At 43.3% G+C, this 20,103-nt stretch overlaps 1 protein-coding gene across 3 annotated transcripts in view; it reads left to right on the forward strand.

The window, feature by feature from the left end:
- Nucleotides 1–20,103, forward strand: part of SENP5 (SUMO specific peptidase 5) — a 156,322-nt gene that overhangs the window by 21,695 nt on the left and 114,524 nt on the right. For 2 of the 3 annotated variants that reach the window (XM_079314877.1, XM_079314879.1), the window contains exon 1: nt 15,410–15,527. The exons of the other annotated variant lie outside the window; for it this stretch is intronic. The gene's annotated coding sequence lies outside the window, so the exon portion shown is untranslated. Of the gene's footprint in view, nt 1–15,409; nt 15,528–20,103 lie in introns of those variants that run through there. 3 annotated transcript variants of the gene reach the window in all.

Consider the following 20,103-nt stretch of genomic DNA (forward strand, 5'->3'; position numbering starts at 1 on the left):
GGCTTTTACACATTAGACACTAATCAAGGTCACCCTTTCATTGCTGAATGCTCTGCATTCACTGTGCTGTTGGCAGGAGGGCTTGCTCTGCTCCTGTGTGTTCAGAAAAAAAGACCAAAATAAAATAAAAGGGGAAGAAATCCTTTGGCCAACCATCTGTTGGAACAGAGGCCATGGACACAATGCAGATACAAATGCCTGGATGCATTTTGCAGGTGTGCCCTGTGACCCATCTTTCCGTGGAGAAATTCATTGGCAAAATAGATTGCACTAGACTGTTCCTGCAACTGCAGTTAATCGTGCCTTTTCTGTATTACTGCTACAGGATTAACACAAACATTGCTTCTATTTTCAGGCTTATCAAAGGCAGCAGCACATCTCTCTAATCTCCTATTTCTCTGCTCTCTTTAAAGTGTTTAAATGAATGGAGCACTGATGAGCAGGGATGTGGTGCCAGCAGGGATGGTGTCATTTAATGCCTCGCTATTTATGCTATTTAATGCCTGTGTGGCTTTATGTGCCCTGGGTGACTTGCAAACCATCTGGCACCCTCCACCCTTTTGCAGGACAGACGGAGGTGGAGACAGCACCTTCACTTGTCTCCAGTTCAGAGAGTGACCAGCAGCAGTAAAACAGCACAGTTCTGATGTGCCTGCACCTGCTGCCACTGAAGGATGAAGCTTGGAGGCCATGGATTGCTGACTCTTGATACCAGGCAGTCTGGATCTCAGGGAGCTCTGGGCACTTACCTACATTCCTGTTGGACTGCTTGGCACACACAACCTGGATTTTTCTTACAGCTGTAAAGAGCATAATGGTATCTGATCTGCCCCAGCACCTGTTTGTGCACTGTTAACTTGTCAAAAGGTTTCAGACAAGCTGGAATCAGCAGAATTGTGTGTCATATCAGCTCCTTGTCCTAAGAGTCCTACAGCTGGATTTGCAGTATCATCAAATCACAGCCTGAGTTTTTAGCCATATTACTTACACAAACCACAAATACTTGGGTTGTGTCCTCCAATCTGCTAGGAAGCGAGCTGAGATCCACCCTGCAGCTTTCACACCACTGTCAGCTGGCATTAACTTCCAGTCATTTTTTCCTTTGAGGCCAGATTGAAATCAGTGACCTAGAAGTAAAATACTCTGTATTTTGTTAGCAAGCAGTCCCTGGAGTAGTGCAGTCTAAATTGGGATGTTTTCTCAGTGAGCTCTTTTGTATATCTTCTATGGCAATTGTGCTGCAATTACCACAATCCTCTTTCTGCTAGCAGAATTTATTAATTGCTTTCCACTTTCTCCGAAGCATTTCTGCTCAGATCACAGTAAAATAAAGACTTTCTTTAGTGTGTGGAAGGGTTATGTTGTCCTACTGTAACACATTAGTTTTCTATGGTGACATAATCAGAGATTATATTATGGATTTGCTGATATTCCTGCAAGGAAAGAAAACTGGAAACTATATTGGACACTTACTGCACTGCCTGTTAGCAGTACAGCTATGGGATCTGACCCTGAAAAAAAGCTCATGTCTGGGAGAATATTTGAAGAAGTAAGGACTAGTCATGTGTAGAAAAATTTTCACAATCAGCCTTCATGTTTATGGGATGGATCATTTGCGGACAGTGCCGAGAGTCTGCTGGAAGTGCTGGCTGCCCTTGGCAGTGCCATTGCTGGAGGTTCATTTTATTCAGCATTTTAAGGAAGTGCCCAGCTCACATTGCAACTGTACTGCAGTCTGTCCATATGAATAAGTTATGTCTCCACTTTTTCTGGAGTTCAGATTCTGTGTTCAGATTCAAGGTCAGATCCAGTTGGTCACTCTATGGCAATGCATAATGAATTGCCAGCATCCCAGAACATACTAAATTGGAGATTAGAAGCAGCTCCACCTTATTATCATGATAGTCAATTGCAAGTGGTAGTGCAGTGGATAAAGGGCAAGATAATGTAACATGTGACTGGAATAGCTCTCAATCTGTGTATTATGAAATTGTCATTCTGTGCCACTGTTCAGCACAAATGGACTAATCTTCAGTTTGAAAATGAGGAGAGCTTGACTGTTAAAGAATAGGTCATTTGGCTTCTGCCAGCAGCAGAAGTTGCTGTAATATTAGCTGTAAGCGCTTGTGCATTCTTGGTAAGAAGATAAAAATGATTAAATTGCAATGCTTGCTTCTCTATCTTTTAACGTAATTCATATTTGGACCCGGATTCAGCTAAGCATTTGCATAATTCCTCAGGCCATTCCTATTCAGCCATGCATTTCAGTTTGTGCTTAAGCTCAAGCAAGTGCTGAAGTTCTTTTCAGTTCCTGGGACTTCAGCCTTGCAGAACAAAGTCTGGGCTGTTATTTTATGTTTCAGTAGCTTCTGAGGTTGCTGTGCCGTAGCAGATGGAAGCTTGCTTTGTATGTAGCAAATGGGAGTTTGTATTTGTTGTATTATGGGCTGAATACTCTTTAATGACTCAGAAAGGTTAAGGGTGAAGATGTTGGGGCCCTGGAGAGGATAATTTTTAATAGAGTCCTCTGTTGGAAATCCAAGAGCCAGAACAGGGGTCATGTCTCTGAAGAGTTTCACGGACTCTGCAAAACTGGCGGTCACAGTGACTGCCTCCCTTCCGCTGGGCTCTTCCTGAAAGGGAATGAGCAGAGCCAAGGGGAAGGTTTTGTTGGGCTCTTTGGGACATGGAGCTCTTCAGGCTGAATTCTATTCCAAATTATGCTGTTTTCCAGAGTAACTTCTCAGCTTTGGTAGGGTTATGCCAGGTGGTAGCCATTTGTGATGTGAATTGCAGTTTAAACAAAGCTTTCAAAAATTGCAGCATTACCATATGTATTTGTACTGTGCAAACTTGGGAGGGAGGGTTGGAGAAGAACCTTGAGATGCTGATTTATTTTCTTTTGTGGGGTTGGAAAGTTCAAAACATTTTGCCTGGCATTATCAAGCTCTTATGTATCAGTTCAGTTTAGCAAGAGAACGTCAGCCAACAGAGTTCTACTGCTTTGTGAAGATGTGTGTGAGAACTAGAAATTTTTTAATTGGGATTGACCCCAATCTAAAATGAAATGTTTGGTTATGGCTTTTTATAGAAAATACAATGAAACAATTAGCTTTATTTTTTTTCCTTTGGAAAAAATAATTTTCAAACATTTGGTAGGAAACCCTTTGCAGAACAGATTTATGGCCTGAAGTCTAGTTCACAGTGAAACTGGTGGGAATTTTGCTGTTGACTTTCATGTAGCCATTTTACTGAGGTTTTCTTTGCAGCAGGAGGGATTGTGTGACTCTCTATCTGGAGGTATTAATGTAACTTCAAAGCTTCTTGGCCCACTTCAGAAATAAAAAAATATTCTTATATATCCCATCAATTTGTTGGAGGTCTTGCTTCATTGAATGTAACATGATTTTTGTCTCTGTCCTAGAGAACCACAAGGAACTCTACATTTGTTAAAATGGAGACCAGCAACATGTTCTTCTAATAAAACAGTAGCAGAGGAAAGGGCAAATGTCCAGGTTAGTGCTCTGCTTTGCTGGGCTGTTTTCACATCATTGGTTTAAAATGTTTGTTCTGGGGAGGAGAATCACTGCAGGTTCCAGATGTAGGTGTTTACAGGGTGATTCTGTTTCAGTGCAGTGCTGTGCATGATTCTGTCTCTCTTTGCTCCCAGTGCATGAAATCATTCACCTGCTCCTGGATTTTCATTTCTGTATGGCAGATTTTATTAACCCCCAGAAAGCTCTATCTGGAAGCTATTTTTTCCACCCCAAACTGAGGTCTTGCTATTAACAATTTTTTATGAGCATGGAGCAGTTCATTCCATTGCTGAGTCCTTTGTTACCTCTCCTTCACATGGGACAAAGTGTCAACAACAGCAAGAGAAGGAAGAGAATGGACTGGAAGAATCAGAGGAGGGGGAATAAAAGAACTCTGTGATCACTTTTCATGAGATACACACATATGTTTGCAATGTTTTTCATAAGAAACATTAAATGAAAGTATAGTTAGTCTTGGACTTAAGCTACCCTTTTCTCCTTGGATTTAGGGCTAGCTCAGGGCAATCTTCCAGTTTTGCCCTTCAAGCCCATCTCTACCTGCTTTACTGGCAGGTTTCACCACACTGAGGACAGCTCTGTCCAGCTCTGTGTGGCAGATACAGAAAGAGCAGGACCTTCCATGAAAGAAGTGATTCCTAGGAGGGGCCTGAGAGCTGAGTTTCAAAAGCATCATGTTCCCAAAGAAAGGCCAAATTTTTCAGAAGGGCTGAACAACAAGCACTCCTGCTGTGACAGATGGCTGAGTATTTCAAAAGATCTTGCTATTAAAGCTGGCTGGAGATTCTCTATTCTCTTGTTTTTGACAGGAACTTGGGTTTTCTGTTAAACACAATAATGGACAGATTTTGATTCCAGCATTCTATTTTTATGTGAGAGTTTTAATTGTTTTGGTCAAGGAAACTGTCACTCCTGTAATACATTGATTTACACTCACTGTGCTGGAGAGCCGAGTGACAGACACTTCCCAGAGTCTGATCCCCCAGTGCCAATGAAGCTGTTCCAAAGCTCTGGCTGAGCACAGGGGTGCTGTGTGTGATGTGGTGGGCAGAGCACTGGAGTGTGCTGTTTCCTGACAGGTTTTCTTGAGTTTTCTTTTAGGTTTCCTAGAGAGGGCTGAGTTTTGAGATACTTGATTTGGGTCCTAAACATAAGATCTCCAGTGGGTGAATATCTTCACTTGTGACTGCTCACAGGTAGGATTGGGAGTGAAAGGCAAGCTGTGTTTGTATGTAGCTGAACATGCAAAAAGTAAGATCTTGGAACTTGAGGCTGTTTCTCAAAATGTGTGCTTTAACATTTTGATGATTTAATTTTTGTATCCATAAATAGGAAGTAAATCATCAACAGTGAAGGACTTTAAAAGTTCAGTGTTTATACATGCAACTTTGGAGAAGTAGAAATACAAAAAAAAATCTTTCATCTGAATGTCTCAAAGCTCTTTTAAACCGTTAATTAATTGAGCAGTCATAATGATGTGCCAATGGGGATAAAGGGGGAGGAATAATTTACAGGTGGGAGAAATGAGGCATGAATGACTTCCTAGCCTTACCTGTGCCATGCTGTTAGTCTGTGTCAGATCCAGACAGATACCTTCTGTCCTGTCTCCTTTTGCAGCTGTGATGGGTGGCTGGCAGCACCAGTTTTCTCCCCCCTCCCCACTTCCTCCTCTTCTTCTGTAGGGAAGCCAACTCCTTATCCCCAGGCTGCTGTTTCATGGAAGTACAAGGAGTCTGTGTGGCTCACCTCTCTGAGGGAGCAGGCTGGAAGCTGGGACATCTGTTTCAACTCCCAGGTTCCATCTACTGAACAGAACACAGCCAGTGAGTCAACTCCACTGCATGGGAGAAAGAAGGAAGGAAATTAAACTTCTGGATGCTCTTAGAGCAATGGCACATTCTGCCCAGCCTTCCTCCTCCTGACCTTATGCACAGCTGGATTATGGTGTGCTATCCTCTGCACACCTTCCACAACAATTCAGTTTATGCCTTTGCTTAGGAATATCTGACCTGGCTCTGAAATACCAGCTCACCTCTGAGAAACAACAGAGCCCCCTTTGGCACTGTCTTTCTTATCTGAACTTCTGCATCTGGGGTCAGTACACTTCTGTACAGAAAACATTGAATCTTCTGACATATAGAGAATAAATGAGCACAAGGTAAATTCAAATTGTTTAAAACTTACAGAATGGGCAGGATTTCCTACTGTTTGGGAAAATAGCCAGTGCACAATTTCATCTAGAGTTTGGAAGATGTCACATCAGTAGCTCACCCAACAACCTTGAGAGCCCCCTGGGAAAGTAATCACAGCACCAATTGTGAGCAGTAATTCTAACAGGCTACTTTGCTTCATTCCTCTGGCTACTCCTTGTTGAGCTCCTGCAACTCCAGACATTAAGTTTTTCTTCTACCCAACATGGTTCCAACTGCTTGTCTCTACCAGCTATTCATATCTGAAAGGGAAAGGAAAAATACTGACATAAATTGCTGGACCCTGGAATACAAGTTTTTTTATTTAACTGACAGGGCTTATGGTTACCTTCAGACATAGCTTTTAAAGTAGTTTTTAACTGGATGACAGAGATAAGCCCTCTAGGAAAATGCACTGGTAAAGTGGTGGGTCATTATAAATATTTTGTTCTCTCTGTAGTCGTGTTTTCCATTCTTTTTCAGTTTATGTATCTTGTAAAATTTTTCCAGTAAATCTGCTACCTTCTATGTGGTGAATTTAAGCCTATTGATTTGTAGCTGTCCTAATTGCATTTTACAGAACCCCTGCTGCCTCTGGGACCAGAGCTTGAAAAGTCCTGTTTAGTGAAATGGATTGTCTTCCACAGGTCATTGACACCCTATATTCTTCCTTATCTAAATTAGGCAGTCTCCAGTATTCTCTGATCTAATCCCAAAAGTAGTGAGTGTGTGTTATGTGCAGATATAATGCTTACACATAAATTTCTATGGAGCAGTTATTGGAAAAGGAGCTGAAAGCAGGTAGAGCTTGCCCTCCCAGCTCAGAGCACGGGGGGATGCAGTGCCTGCTAACAGCTGGCTTTTCTGCAGCTCAGCAGGTGATGGAGTTCCCACCACTTCAGGAGACCACTGCCAATGGTTAGCACATGCTGCTGTGAGAAATCTCATCAGTCAAAAACGTCTCCTAAATAATTTAGAGGAAAGCAATTAGCACACACAGCTGCAGCTGTTTGGAAAGTCACGGTTATACCTGCCAGGGCAATCTGGAAATTTCAAAACCATTTCTTGAAGTGGCCAGAATGGTCTAGCTTGGAGCTAAGGCTGATGGGTAGTTGTTGATGATTAAGGAGCAAATTGCACTTTCATGTCTTTTTATGTGTAATGAAATCCAGGAGAGAATTTTAGTATTTTGTGCATATTGGGAAAGAGATCAAAGGGATGCATAGTTTTAAAAACTCCAGTAGTCAAGGCCTTATCCTTTCAGAGGCTCTGCAACTCATTCAGCTTCAGAGCAGGGGGGACAGATTTTAACAAAGACTCGAGCATGCATTTTGAAGGCATCAACTAGTTAGAGTTTGTCTATATGTACAGACTGCTCAGAGAGGACAGGCAGCAGGAAAAGGAAGAAGATACTGTTTGAAGTATCTCATCTGAGTATGCTTGCCTTGACAGATCGATGAGAGCAAATTGTTTGAGGAGTTCTGAGTAATGATAAAAGGGAAGGGAACCTGCTCTTTAAGAATCTCAAGCAACTACAGGGAGGGTGTGAAAACAGATTTGTTTGTGCAGGTGAGTCCTGAGAAGGGATATCAAACATTAAATCTAGACATGAAACGAGGCTGTGTAAATAGGGCACATGTAAATATAGTCAATAGTACAGGAGAGGGTTAGAAGTCACCTACCATGACACTATATTGGGACAAGGGGACAGACAACATAACATTGCAAGATCCTGTCAGCATTTCTGATAGCTGTGCATTCAGTCATGGTATCTCTGCTAATGGAATGCCTAAAACATGTTCATCTTCACAGGATCCCCCTTGGCTAGGGAATAAGTTACCAACTGGAAACTAAATCACAGTATGTTACCATGTGAGGCAATGCCAGTCCTAAACTCTGAGATTCCTTCCTCTTTCTAAGAGGAAACACTGTATTGTGAAAAAAGCATTCAAATGTAGGTTGCTCATAGTATGAAGGCTACAAAGCCTTTCAACCATGCTTAAAGACCATCTGAACTAGAAAACAGTTAGAACTTATAACAGTAGCATTATTTTATTCTGCAACTCTCCCATGGAAAAACGTGCCAGTTCCTGCTGTTGTCTGCACCATTTGATCCATTCTTGTAATCCAGCTTCCATCACCTGGCCAGGAAAGCAGCAGAGAAGCCCAAGAACCTGCCTGCCACTTTCGGGTGGTCAGGGCCTCCATCCAAGGAAAATTCCATGGCTGAGCCCTAGAGAGTAACCAAAAGCAGCAGCTGCTCATTGACTGTGAGCTGGATGAAAATCCCTGCAGTCAGTCAGCAGGCTGCCCCAGCTGGTCTGGCCTCACAGAGACAAGCAGGACCTCCTGTAAGTGATATTAATTGGAGTCTATCTAGAAATCTCTTACAATAGACTTTGTTTGACTGCAATGGGAACTTTAACACATTATTGAATACATCATGGCAGTGCACCTTCCTGGACTGCATTATGATTAGCTGTTAGTGTGTTTTGGTAAGAGGCTGAAATATTTCATTTGCTTATTTCTTTCATTTTTTATACTTACTAGCTCTTAGTAGAAGTGGGGAATGTGAAGAATGTCCTTCAGAACTGCAGATGAATAATTGCTCAACAGTCAGAATTTCAGTAACTTTGAAAATCTTGGTTGAACAGAAATTCAGCCTGGGGTAACTCACTGGTCACTGGGGTGAATCTGGAGTATTTAGTGGTTTTTCTTCTTGTGAGTTAATCAAACTTTATTCCAATTTAACATGTTAGTTAGATGGGATCCTTATGTGGCTCTTCTTAAGCCAACTTAACACATTTTATAAGATTCCAAATCACATTATCTTCTGGGCCACAAACAAGTGTTCAAGAAATGTGAGTTGAAATAATTATCTGATAGGATTTAAATGAACATCTTTTCCTCCTATCCAGAGAAAAGGGAGCGCAGAATTTGGATCATCACCCATAAAAACCTGCAGGAATATTTACAGGTATCCTTCTTGAAAAAAGTTGAACCCTTGATTTTTATAACACTATTGTAGGTAAATAGTAACAGCACTACAGTGCAGAAATGTGAGAATCTACTAAAAATGTAGGTCAACTAGGTCAACTAAGAATGAGTCAGGATTTTGTTCAAAACAATAGACATAATGTTTTCATAATCCAAGAAAATATTCATTGTATAGGAGAGATGAAATCTGTTTTTAAAAAGGGAATTATCTGATTATCAGGGTTTGGCCGGGCTTTGCCAGTGACTGCACTGCACATGAGGGTAAACATCTGCCTTAGATGGTATCTTTTGGGTCCAGAGGCTACCACCTGAAGTGTCCTATCACATCCCCATTCTGGGAGCCCTGGAGTCTGGACTGGGATGTCTCTCCATCGTCTTTGATGGTAAGTTAAGGAAGAAAGGAAGAAACTGTAAAGGTAGATTCCTCTCCCTCACTTTTAATTTGTAGGAGCTGTCTGGGTGTGTCCATAATGAATGCAGAAGGAATGTTTCTTCACCTGAAGATTTATCATCTAATCTGGATTTGATGATTTGCCACTGGATGAGGATATACTTTAGTGTTCATTTCAGAAGTCCTGGTAGCAAGGTCAGACTGGATGTCTCCTTTTACAAAGTCAATTTTGGTTAATACCACTGTATTTCAGCACAGGAGGATCCCTGATATTTCTTATCCTAGAACAACTCTGGTAACATTGTACAGGTTTTGCTTGGGTTTTGTTTTTGTGTTGTTTGGGTTTGGGTTGAGTTTTTTGGGGGGGGAGGGTGTTATTTGGTTGGGGTTTTTATGAACACTTAAAGATCACAAGGAATCTCTTAATGAAACCTGTTATCCCTTTTTAGACTCAGTCATTAACAAAAATCCATTATCTTAAACCGGCAACATTTATCAGTATGAAGTTCAAGTGCTCACAGTCACCAGCCATCAGCCAGGCACACTGGATACCTTTCAAATGTAAGCAATTGATGCTTCAAACTACCAAGGTTCTTTATTCACCTGGGACTCAGCCCAGCACAGGAATCTTTCATTGGACTCTAATGTGAGAGTTTACATTAATTTTAAAGACACATACAGAAGAGATTAAAGAGATTCAGTCTTTTGGCAGTGGCCCCCTGGCTTTTTCCACAGTTCTTCCAGGGACTGCATGGAAACTGCATGGAAACAGAGATTGTGTGTGAACACTTTCAGATCCTCTGCGTGGTCAGGGTATTATCTGCTTGATTTTTAAAAAGTCCAAGGACACAGGATGAACTTATGTCTCTGAGGCAGAGGCTGACAATAACTGCTGATCTTCTGCTGCATCTCTTGAAATACCTAAATCAGGCCATGCCTCTGTTTATAAGATGATAGTTCCTGTGTTGGAGTGGCCCCTAGTTTGGTTTGGGGCATTCTCCTTTCACTTCTAACTTCAACTTAGGAAAAGGGCACAGGTCTGAATAACAAACTTGTCATCACAAACATTTTCTCTAAGTGCCAGGGCTCCAAATATACTGCCTCGATTTTCTTTTCTTTATTGTTTTCCCTTTTTTCTTTTTTCTTTTTTTTTTTTTTTTTTTTTTTTTTGAGTGGAGATGAATAGTCTATTTTATTTGTCAGTTCTAATTTGAAAAGCAAAGTTCATTCTGTGTCAAAAGCCTTAGGTATGGCAGCCCAGCTACAGATGATATTGCATAAATGTCTTCACAGGACACACAGGAAAAGGCGGACATTCTTGCCTACGTCACTTTGAATGTTCCATTTGACCTTATTTTCTCTTAGTGGATTCTCCTGGGCAAAGAAAAATCCATAAACACAGCTGCCTTTCAATGGTCTGAGAACATGTAGGAAGGCTCCTCCAACACTCTCATTTCTCTCTGGATGGTCTGAGCTTCTCCAGCCTCTCCTGATAACAAAGATTTTCACCAACTGAAACACCCTCATTTCTGTCCTACAGTGCATGTTCTGTATCCTTCTCCATCTACAGTTCTGGTGCTGCAATAACTGTAGCTATTCCTGCTTTAGAAAGAGTTCAGTAATTACAATATTAGTATTCTTTGGGGAAGCTGATAATCAAATCTCTGCTGGTTTTTACCTCTTTTTCTTTCAAGTTGCAGGAATTGCAACAACAGCTTGGTCCTTCTTCTAATTTATTCTTTATTCCACTTCACTCTTTTGTTTCTGATGAAACAACCCCTCACAATCTGATATCAGTGAAAGCCAGCACAGTGTCAAAAGCAAGTCCCACGTCTGGCTGCCAAGCAAAGGACAAAATGTACCAGTAGGATGCTGAGCAGCAGCAGTACTTCCAGGAGGCAGCCTCCTTCCAGATCTTGTCCCTGGTGTGTCACTGCCAGAGAGAACATAACCAACATGTTTTAATGAAGAATATTGGCAGCTGACTGGAAAATAAAAAACTGTGTTTATTATTTCTTTAACATCATTTGGACTAGTGCCATTTCTGCATATTCAGGGGAGAGTCCCACCTATGCTTCCAGCCTTGACCATTTCAGCCCCTGCTTCTGGTGGTCCTTATGCAACTCTAGAGAAAAAATGTTGGGTATTGCTTCTCTCTCTTTTTTGTTTGTTTGTTTGTTTGGGGGTGGGTTTGTTTCCCCCATGTGGATAAATTCAGTCATTCAGTTTCCAGTGAGCCTCATGGACAGCTGTAGTGGCACAACAGGAGACAGTGAAAGGAAACAGAGAGGCAGGAAAAAAAAGAGTGACAGGAAGCAAGAAATTCCTCCACTGGCTTCACAGCTTAAATAAACACATGGAATTGCACCTAGAACTAGCTTTCTATTGCCTGCAGAGCAGCTGGTGAGCTACAGAGCATAGCAATGGTTACCTGCACATTTCTGGGTTTCAGAAGTGGACTCTGCTGCCTGTGCTGGTACCATGGTGACACTACCTGTAGTACCTGGAATAACTCATTTAAACATACCCTGTACATGGTCTCCATGAGCTTTGGTCTGTGCAGACATACAGCAAGATATTATTATGGATTTTGCAAGTCCAAAGCTCAACATTATGTTAGGGCTGACTTTTTTTCACTTCCACAGTCCCTTTTCCAGTTATATCTCAGGCCTATTGACTTCAATGTTTGTTTTCAAAACATACCTACAGAGCAGGAAAGCAGCCCTGTCTGCGTCCTGTCGAGTGAGATCTGAGAACACATCCAAAAGCAGCAAGGAACATTTGTGACTTTACTGCTCCACCTGTGAGAGGGCAGCTATCAGTGCTCCAGGGGAGCTGATGGGCTGTGTGGCTCCTCACTCCTCAGCACAACGCTGGGCATCTGCACTCCACTGCTTGAAGGTGGCCCAAGCTATTCTGACTTGCACACAAAGTGACAGGGAGCATTTTGTGCCCTGCAGCCTGGGCTAGGAGGTGACCACTGTAAGGGAAGCACTGTCCTGAAATGCCAGATATATGGGGGTTCACTCTAGGAGTTTGCAGTGGAGCAGAATACTGATGTCAATGCCACATTCTCCATCATTAAGCATCCTGTCTCCCTCATGAAAATTAGCCTTCCCTCTGAAATCCTTGTCAATGTTGTAATTATGAAAGTACAGATAGTTTAAATGCAGCTGAGTAAATGTGCAAGTCGTGGTGGTTTCGTGGTTTAAAAGCTCTGCCTGTATTTATATAATTGGGTTATAATCATAGAGGAGGAACTGAAAGCCTCAACCTGCAGTGGTAAAAATGTCAGAGGTGCCTCACCCCCACCTCTGCCAGAAGTTGCTGTGGGTGAATTGTACAGGCCATGGAGTAGCCCTAAACAAGCTACCAGAAGTCTCCCTTTAAAATGTTGTGGGTTTGGGGGTTTTTAACCAGGTCACTTTGCAAACCCAGTTTGGAGTTTGCTGCATACATTATATGGAAAGTCCTTGCTTTGGGGTAAACCCATATGTGCTAAGATGTGCAGCTGGAAAATTGGCAACTCCTTTAATGAGGTTTGTGTGGGTCTACATGGCTGTAGTGATATAAGGCTTTATGTAGTCTGTTACATTTGGGAAAGGAAGAAATTCCACTTTTACTTTATTGTGATATAGAAATCAGTGTTTAAACTCTAGAAGATTCACTTCTGGGATATGCTGAAGTGATCTTCTTTTTAGAAGCTGCTGTACACTTGTCCTGGGAGGAATAAGTGAACAAGTAGGGGTGGAGGCAGCAGAATCCTGGGCAGGGTGTGAGCTCATGGGATGATGGCCATGGGGAGGGTCAGCAGGGGCAGAGCTTCTCCAGCTGACTGAGATTCTCATCATTAACTGGGCAGGGGCTGGAAGCACTGAGGCAAGATTATATAGCAGGGCTGTTTCCTCTCAGGGGAGCTTGGCTACCTCTGACATATGATTGCTTCCTTCCCACCTCCTGAACCCTGTGCTATAGAAGGATTAACCTCATGAAAATTCTTATGGCCTGAAAAAACTTCAGACTTCCAAAGCATGGGCCAAAAAGTAGCCACATTCCATCATTATGTACATGGTTATGTTCAGGTTAGAGTTCGCCTGCTGTGAACGTACCTTTTTTCAAGCTTTTTTACTTTGTTGTAATTTAACAACAATCCTTTCCATGTATTTAATGAAAGTATGTGCTGAGACCTACAGATATTTCTGCCAGCATAGTCTTTACATCACAACTTGGAGTTATGTGAAGGAATGTGCAAGTTCTCTGGAGTGGTCCTTCATTTTATTCTGATTCAGAAGTGGAAAAACAGGCAGGGACAACAAAGAGCAAATTTAATTTTCCTTCTAAAACCCTGCCAGTTCGAATAATCTCTTGCTGAGTTTCCTGATGTGGCTATTCACATTCCTTCATGAACTCAGACTGGCTGTTAGCAGCCTCCAAATAAAACATGGTTATATGGAGATTTACCTTGGCCCTGTTCTTGCTTGGCGACATGAGACACAGAGAACAGCCAACTGGTTCAGCTCATGCTGCATGTCCTCTTCCAGCAACTGCTTCCTGTACAAGCCCACTGCTCTCCAAATTAATGGGATTGTTGCTTTAGCTCAAGATGTAGGAGATTTAATTCTGGTGTTTGTGTCAGCGATCAATGAAGTCAGGAAACTGCCTTTACAGAGCATTCAAAAGCCCTTTTATTCTGAAAGAATCAAATCCAGGCTTCTGTTAAATGCAGTAAAGGCTGCCATCATTAAAACATTGAGGCTGCAAGTTTGGCCACAAAAATGTTACCGTAATGCAGTTGGTATTCACTCCTTTCTGTCAGCATTGCCAAGTCTGGCTTTTATTTATTTATTCATTTTCACAAGTCTCATGTTTTTCAGGCATTCCATAAAGCCTCGGTGTTTACAGGCATCTTACTCATCTGAGAATCTCAGCTTCCAGTTTTTAAAGATCTGCTATTAGCCCTCACGGACAGGGAGGAAGCAGGAACGTGTGATAAGGCTGATCCTCATAGGCAAAACCAGAAGGCTTATAAAACCCCACATTTAAAAAGTCAAATATGATTTTTTAAGAGGGTCTCATGAACTTGGTCTCCCATTTATGTGTCTCAAGTGCCTGATGTAGAGTGTACTAATGATCTCCTGGGTCAGGCCATGGTGCAGAGAGCTCTGCAGCACTCAGATGGATTGGGGGAGGAATCCTCTTTCCATTTATTATATTCCTGTTTTAGCTTCATGGCCTGAGTCTTGCCCTGTGCACCCTGTTTACTGTGTGTTTCATAAAGGCCAGAGGACTCATCCTGTTGGTCTGAAACTGTTTAGCCCATCTTTAGCTGGATTTACTGTTCAGGAAGAACAAGCGGTTGCTTAGGAAAGCCCTGTATTTAACAGGAGAGCCAGGCTGGATTTTTTTCAAACAGATAAAAGCCAGCAACTTTCAGCCTGGCATGGACTTTGCTGTTTTGTTTGTTGCATCACCCCATTGTCTTCTCTATCCCTTCTTTTTTTAAATTTCTTTGTTACAGCATTTCACAACCCACAGCCTGGATACTGTAATTCCTGAAGGAATGCACAGCATAATGAATACTGCATGATCACAAAATAGTTCACCTCGTGCAAAGCCATAGCAGAAAACGATGCAACATGGCTGTTTCCCAATCATCCCTGCTTCACTGGTTTCTTTTATTTGGAGAAATTCTTTCAGCTTCTTCTCACAGCGGATACCAAGTGAGAGGAAGTGTAACCTTTCTCCACCCAGCAAGAAGAATGCAATGGTTTTGGAACACTTCCCATTTCCATCATGTCTCTGTAAAATGCAGCACAGAAGTTAAACCGGCCGGTCCCTTCTTCCCCGGCCGCAGGATGCCGGGCGAGCACATGGAGAAACGAGCCCTGCCTCGAAGAACCGGCTCTGCCAGACTGCTGGGACCAGAGTTAACAGCAGAACTTTTGAATTCGGGGATTTTAGCAGCACTTACATATATCGAGATATTAATTAATGGCTTATTTTAAAAGGTCAGGTTGTTGAGTTTCTTATTTTGCAAATTGGGTTTTTGAGAAGCACTTCCACAGACCGAGACATTAATTAACGGTTTATTTTAAAAAGTCAGGTTGGCATTTTTAAGTGTCTTATTTCCGCGGCCGTTCCCGGGCACAGCGGCGGCCCCAGGTCCCCTTGGCACGGCAGCTCTCACTGCCCGCGGGGCTCCGCGGGGAGCAGGAGGGGGAGCGGGCACGGCGGGGCGGGAGGGGCCGGGCCCGGCCCTGCCCGCGGAGCCGCCCGGCGCTCCCGCCCGTCGCAGGGCTGACGCGGCGGCGCCGGCGCAGCTCCGGCCCACAGCGGCGGGGGCGGAGCGCGGCCCAGGCGGCGGCCGGGCTGAGCCGGGCGGCGCCGCGGGCAGAGGTGAGCGGGGGGCGGCGGGCGGCGGTCCCGGCCCGCCCGGAGCTCGGCCCGAGGAGCGGCGGGGCCCGGGCGCTGTCGGCGCGGCGCGGCGGCGGGCGGAGGCCGCGGGGAGCCGCGTGTGGCCGCGCTGCCTTCCGGCCCTCCCTGCGCTCCGGCCTCCTGCCCTGCCCGCCCCTGGCCCGGGGCTGCCGCGGGGCCGTGGCCGGGCCGGCGGGAATCGGGGGGAATCCAGGCTCGCCGTGCCCTGGGCGGCACGGGGAGGCTCGCCCTGAGTACCTGCTGAGAGAGCCGGGGCGTTGATGGGGTCGGGAGGCTGTAGAAAGGAATTTTCAGGTGTTGCAAGAGCTTTGTTTCACCATCATTGGGCTCTCGACCCCGCTGCCCCAAGCTGCCTTCTCCCTGGGACTCCCAGTCTCTGCAGTGTAAGCACAGCTTGTCTGTTCCAGTGCTGTTGTCTCTCCCCTCCCTCAGCCCTTCCAAGCTGTGCTGGCCGGGACAGGGCAGCAGCAGCAGCTGTGGCTGCTGAGCCACGGCACAGGCGCTGCACAGATGTGCTTCAGCTAAAGGCTGCGTTTCACTAATGTGCCCTACCTTCCCAAACTCCACTTGCTCTAGTCCAGACTTCTAGCTCAGAAGAGAGATAGATTGCCTTTGGTAATACCCTCCTCTTATCTTTTCGTGTTGCTAACACAAGAAGAAAAATAATTTTTAAAAGCTACAGGAAAATGTGTTTAATACTTGTGGAAATACACTCTCTCTCTCAAGGAAGGCCTTCAGAAAGCATCAAGACTTTGAGACCCTTGACCTCAGACACACTCAAGGACCTCAGATGAAATGCCAGTTTCTGTTCCCGTCACAGAGCTTGGACAGCAAAGTTTGATGGACTTTGTTTCAGCTACTTCCATGCTTCTGCCTTGCAGAGGTATTCAGGAAGGAAGGCACAAAGCTTGAGTCACATATCATTAAAATCAAACTAAAGGCTGGAGATTAAAAAGTATTTATATCTTTATGCTTTGCTGATACAAAAGGATCTTTGGGTTCTTTATGCTAGAAAATTTTCATCTCTGATTTGTGACACTTTCAGAAAGTTCTGTTACCTAATATACATCTCTCCATTAATCTAATTTAGCCTAAAGGAGGATGTTTCTTTAAGTAAATTCTATCATCTTGCCAGAAATAAATCTAGTAGTTGTGTACCAGCTAGGTGAGGCTGTGAGTTCCCAGAAGTGCTGGCTGAGAGAAGAGTCCATGGCGACTGTAGGAGTTGAAGCCTTGCAGTGTGACCATGAGGTCACCAGCTGCGTGTCCCGCTGTGTTCCTCTGAGTCAGTAACTTCGGACTTTGGCTATTTCTGTATGCTCTTGTGCTAATGAGTTATGTTGTGTCAAAGTGCCTTTCCCGAGGGCTTGCTTCACCCTGGGGCAAAATGCTTGCTTAACACTCAACAGATCTGTGCTGATCAGGAAAGAAAGAGAAGAAGGGATAGTTGCCAGTACTGTGAGTCTGCTTTTGCATGTGCTAATTGAGTAATTTCAGACTTCCTAGCCTTATCAGCTTAGCTCTGGCCACGTGGTGGTTTGAAGAGAGACAACCTTCTCCAGCTTCCTCTCTCTCTTTCCAATTTTGGATCTTGCTTGGGGGAGGGAGGGCATCTTCTTGCACAGCATATCTCAGCTGCACACCATAGTCTCAGGCTGGCTTTCTCTTTCCTCCTTACCTCCTGTCCTTGGGAGCTGCCCACTGGGAAAGGCTGAACTCTGGATCTTGTAAAAATGCCTCCCATGGGAGCAGGTGATGTATGAGTTACTCCTGCTTGCACAAGGCCACACTCAAAGCTGTTTGCTTTATTTATATTGCTGATGTTCTTAAAAACAAGCTTCTTTAACAGAAGAACTTCCGTGTGTCTCTTGATCCACTGGGCACCCTGACACAGTCCTAGATGGTTGTGGTGTTCTAAGCATGAAGGAAGGAGCAGCTCTTCTGCAGTGCTGTGGGTTTGTTCTGCACTTGTGTGGATAAAAGGTTTCTGTGGTCTGCTACTTTTGGTAGCAGCATTTGCTGGGACTGCTTTCCCCATTTATTTGCTTTTCAGTTAAAACCTGGGGTCTCTAAAACTGTCAAAGATAGTAGGACTGCCAAGGACTAATGGGTGATCAAACTAAGAGGCTTATAATGGGTGAAAGATACAAATGTAAAATATCTTTTAGAGTACTCCACTGAAGGTGATGTAAGTTGCAGCCATATAAGTTGGAAATGGAGCAATCTGCTGATTGATCTAAGGAAAATACAGTATGTATGTGTGTGCACTGAATTTGTTACTCATAAAGGATCGAGGGCCTCATGTTCCTCCATTCCCATGCAAGTGCACAGTGCTTGATGTCAACTTGTTTGCTTGTAGCTTACCAGAGCTCTTGGGATAAGCATTCTGAAAACTGAGTGGTTCCCAAATATATTTTTTAAAATTTGAGTATAAAGCAAATCTGTAATCAGAATCTGCCATTAATATAGAGGTGTAACAGTCTGGGGTTTTCTTCATCCAGTGCAAAAGAGATTAGGACTTTTAATATTTAACCATTTGCAGATGGTATGTCAAACACAGCTAAAGGGGTGAGTTATGGTAAATTCCTTTCACTTTTGGTCTTGGGGACGTGTACATTTTGGGCTTTTTGAGTTTGAGGTTTACTGGTGTAGAACTGGCAGCATCCCTGTGCAGTCACCCAGCACAGCACAGAAACCTGGCTACCTCTGCTGACCTGCCAGACAACTCTGATATGGTGCAAGTTCCTCAGTTCAGAGGTTTTTCATCTGTGTTAATGAATGGGGCAAATATTTCACTTCAGATCCTTAAACTTTGGGCAGTGCTTGCTTTGTGTGTGGTTTTACATTGCTCACTTCAGTTCCTTTTCTAGCAGTGCACTTCTAAGCTGCCTTTTTGTCTTGCTGGTTTATGGTGGTGGGTAAACCTAGTGATACCCCTGTAGCACTGGTGTAAAGTAAATTCTTTAATAATCATCTTGAATTAAATATTTGCATATGGATTATCTTTTGTCACTCTAAGTAACACTGCTGTTAGAAAAGGCACTGTTTCAGCTCCTAGGACTGGGATTAACTGCTCTTTGGAGGCCTTCACTTTAAGGGGATCCAGACAAAACTGATCATGTTTGAAAAGGGAGAGGGGAGGGGAAGAAAACTTTGCTTGGATTAAATGGCTTACTTAAACTTTATTTGCACTATAAGGAGAAACTTTTTTTGTACAGAAAACTTGTATAAAGTGAAGAAATTGGTGTGGGCATCCCAAACAAACATGAAATATTTTTTAATCCTCTAAGTTATAATTAAAGCTTTTTTAAAATTATCTAAGTTAAAAATTAATCAGAAGAACAGGTAGGGAGAGTAGCTTTCCTAACATCTTCCTTTGTTGCAGTTTTAAGCAGCTGGATTCCATTACACCAATGAGCAAATTATCTATTCCCATGCTGTTGCAATTATGTTGAAACTGTGGCATCACCCTTGTTCAGGTTTGCCTTGGGTCCTTTTTGTTACCAGGACTTGCCCTTGCTAGAATCTGATTTCAGTATTTTTGCTGATGTGATCATGAGTTCAGTCTCCTATGGGCAGAGCAGTGGCAGCTGTTGGAATTTCAGCTCCATGGCCATTCAGAAAGCCTTTTTCTATGTCTGAGGCAGTGTCTGTGGAGGCTTCTGAGCTTGGCTGTGGGAGAGCAAGGAGAAAGGTGATGACTCCAAATTGTTCAGAAGTGTTCTTAAAAACTGCCAGGTATGTGGCACCTATTGCAGAGCCTGAGAGGATTAAACCCTTGCCTTCATCTGCTCTTCTGTCCTTGGAGTGCTCAACACTTGCTGTGTTGGCAGAAGCCCCTTGTGTATGGAGCTCTGTTGAGAATGTTGAGATTTGCCTGGGTTTGTTTGTTTTACCTGGATGAAATGTGACTGGAATAAGCTGTCCTAGCAAGCCTGTGGTTTGGCTGATGTTTACTGAGGCCACTCAAGGAATGTTTTGTAGATGCTACACACAAGAGACAGACACAGAGAGTTTGTAGTGGAAAAGCAGACATCTGCAGTAAACTGCATTTAGGGTAGAGAAATAGGGAAGTTCTAGATGAGCAAGTACAAGAAAATTTGTGTGATGAGATGTTATGTCCTGATTTTTCTGATAACTGAGTTGTGTGGTGAGTAATAGAGGGTTACAAAAGAGCCAGGCCCTGTTGCAGTTCTTCTATACTGTTAAGCTGTGCTTTCTAAACTGCTGTTTGTGTCTGAGTAGAGTGAAAAATGCAGAGGAGCTTCTTAATCAGACTTTGAATACCTGGATTTGCTGGTGTCATTCATACTTGCCTTAAAAGTCTAATCGTTAATATTTTATTTTCATTTATAGAGTCTATAGACTCCTTTACTTTGAGCTATACATGCCTATGTCTAATGATTAGGGCAGACATGGCTAAGGCAAAATTTGCTATAATGGTCTGTAAGTCAGAATAATTTTAAAGGGGCAGGACAAAGTCCTTTTCTGAACTTGAGAAAATTGCAAACTTGTAAAATACGGGATGGGATGTACA

The sequence above is a fragment of the Erithacus rubecula genome, assembly GCF_903797595.1.
Source record: "Erithacus rubecula genome assembly, chromosome: 11".
In the NCBI taxonomy this organism is placed as follows: Eukaryota; Metazoa; Chordata; class Aves; order Passeriformes; family Muscicapidae; genus Erithacus; species Erithacus rubecula.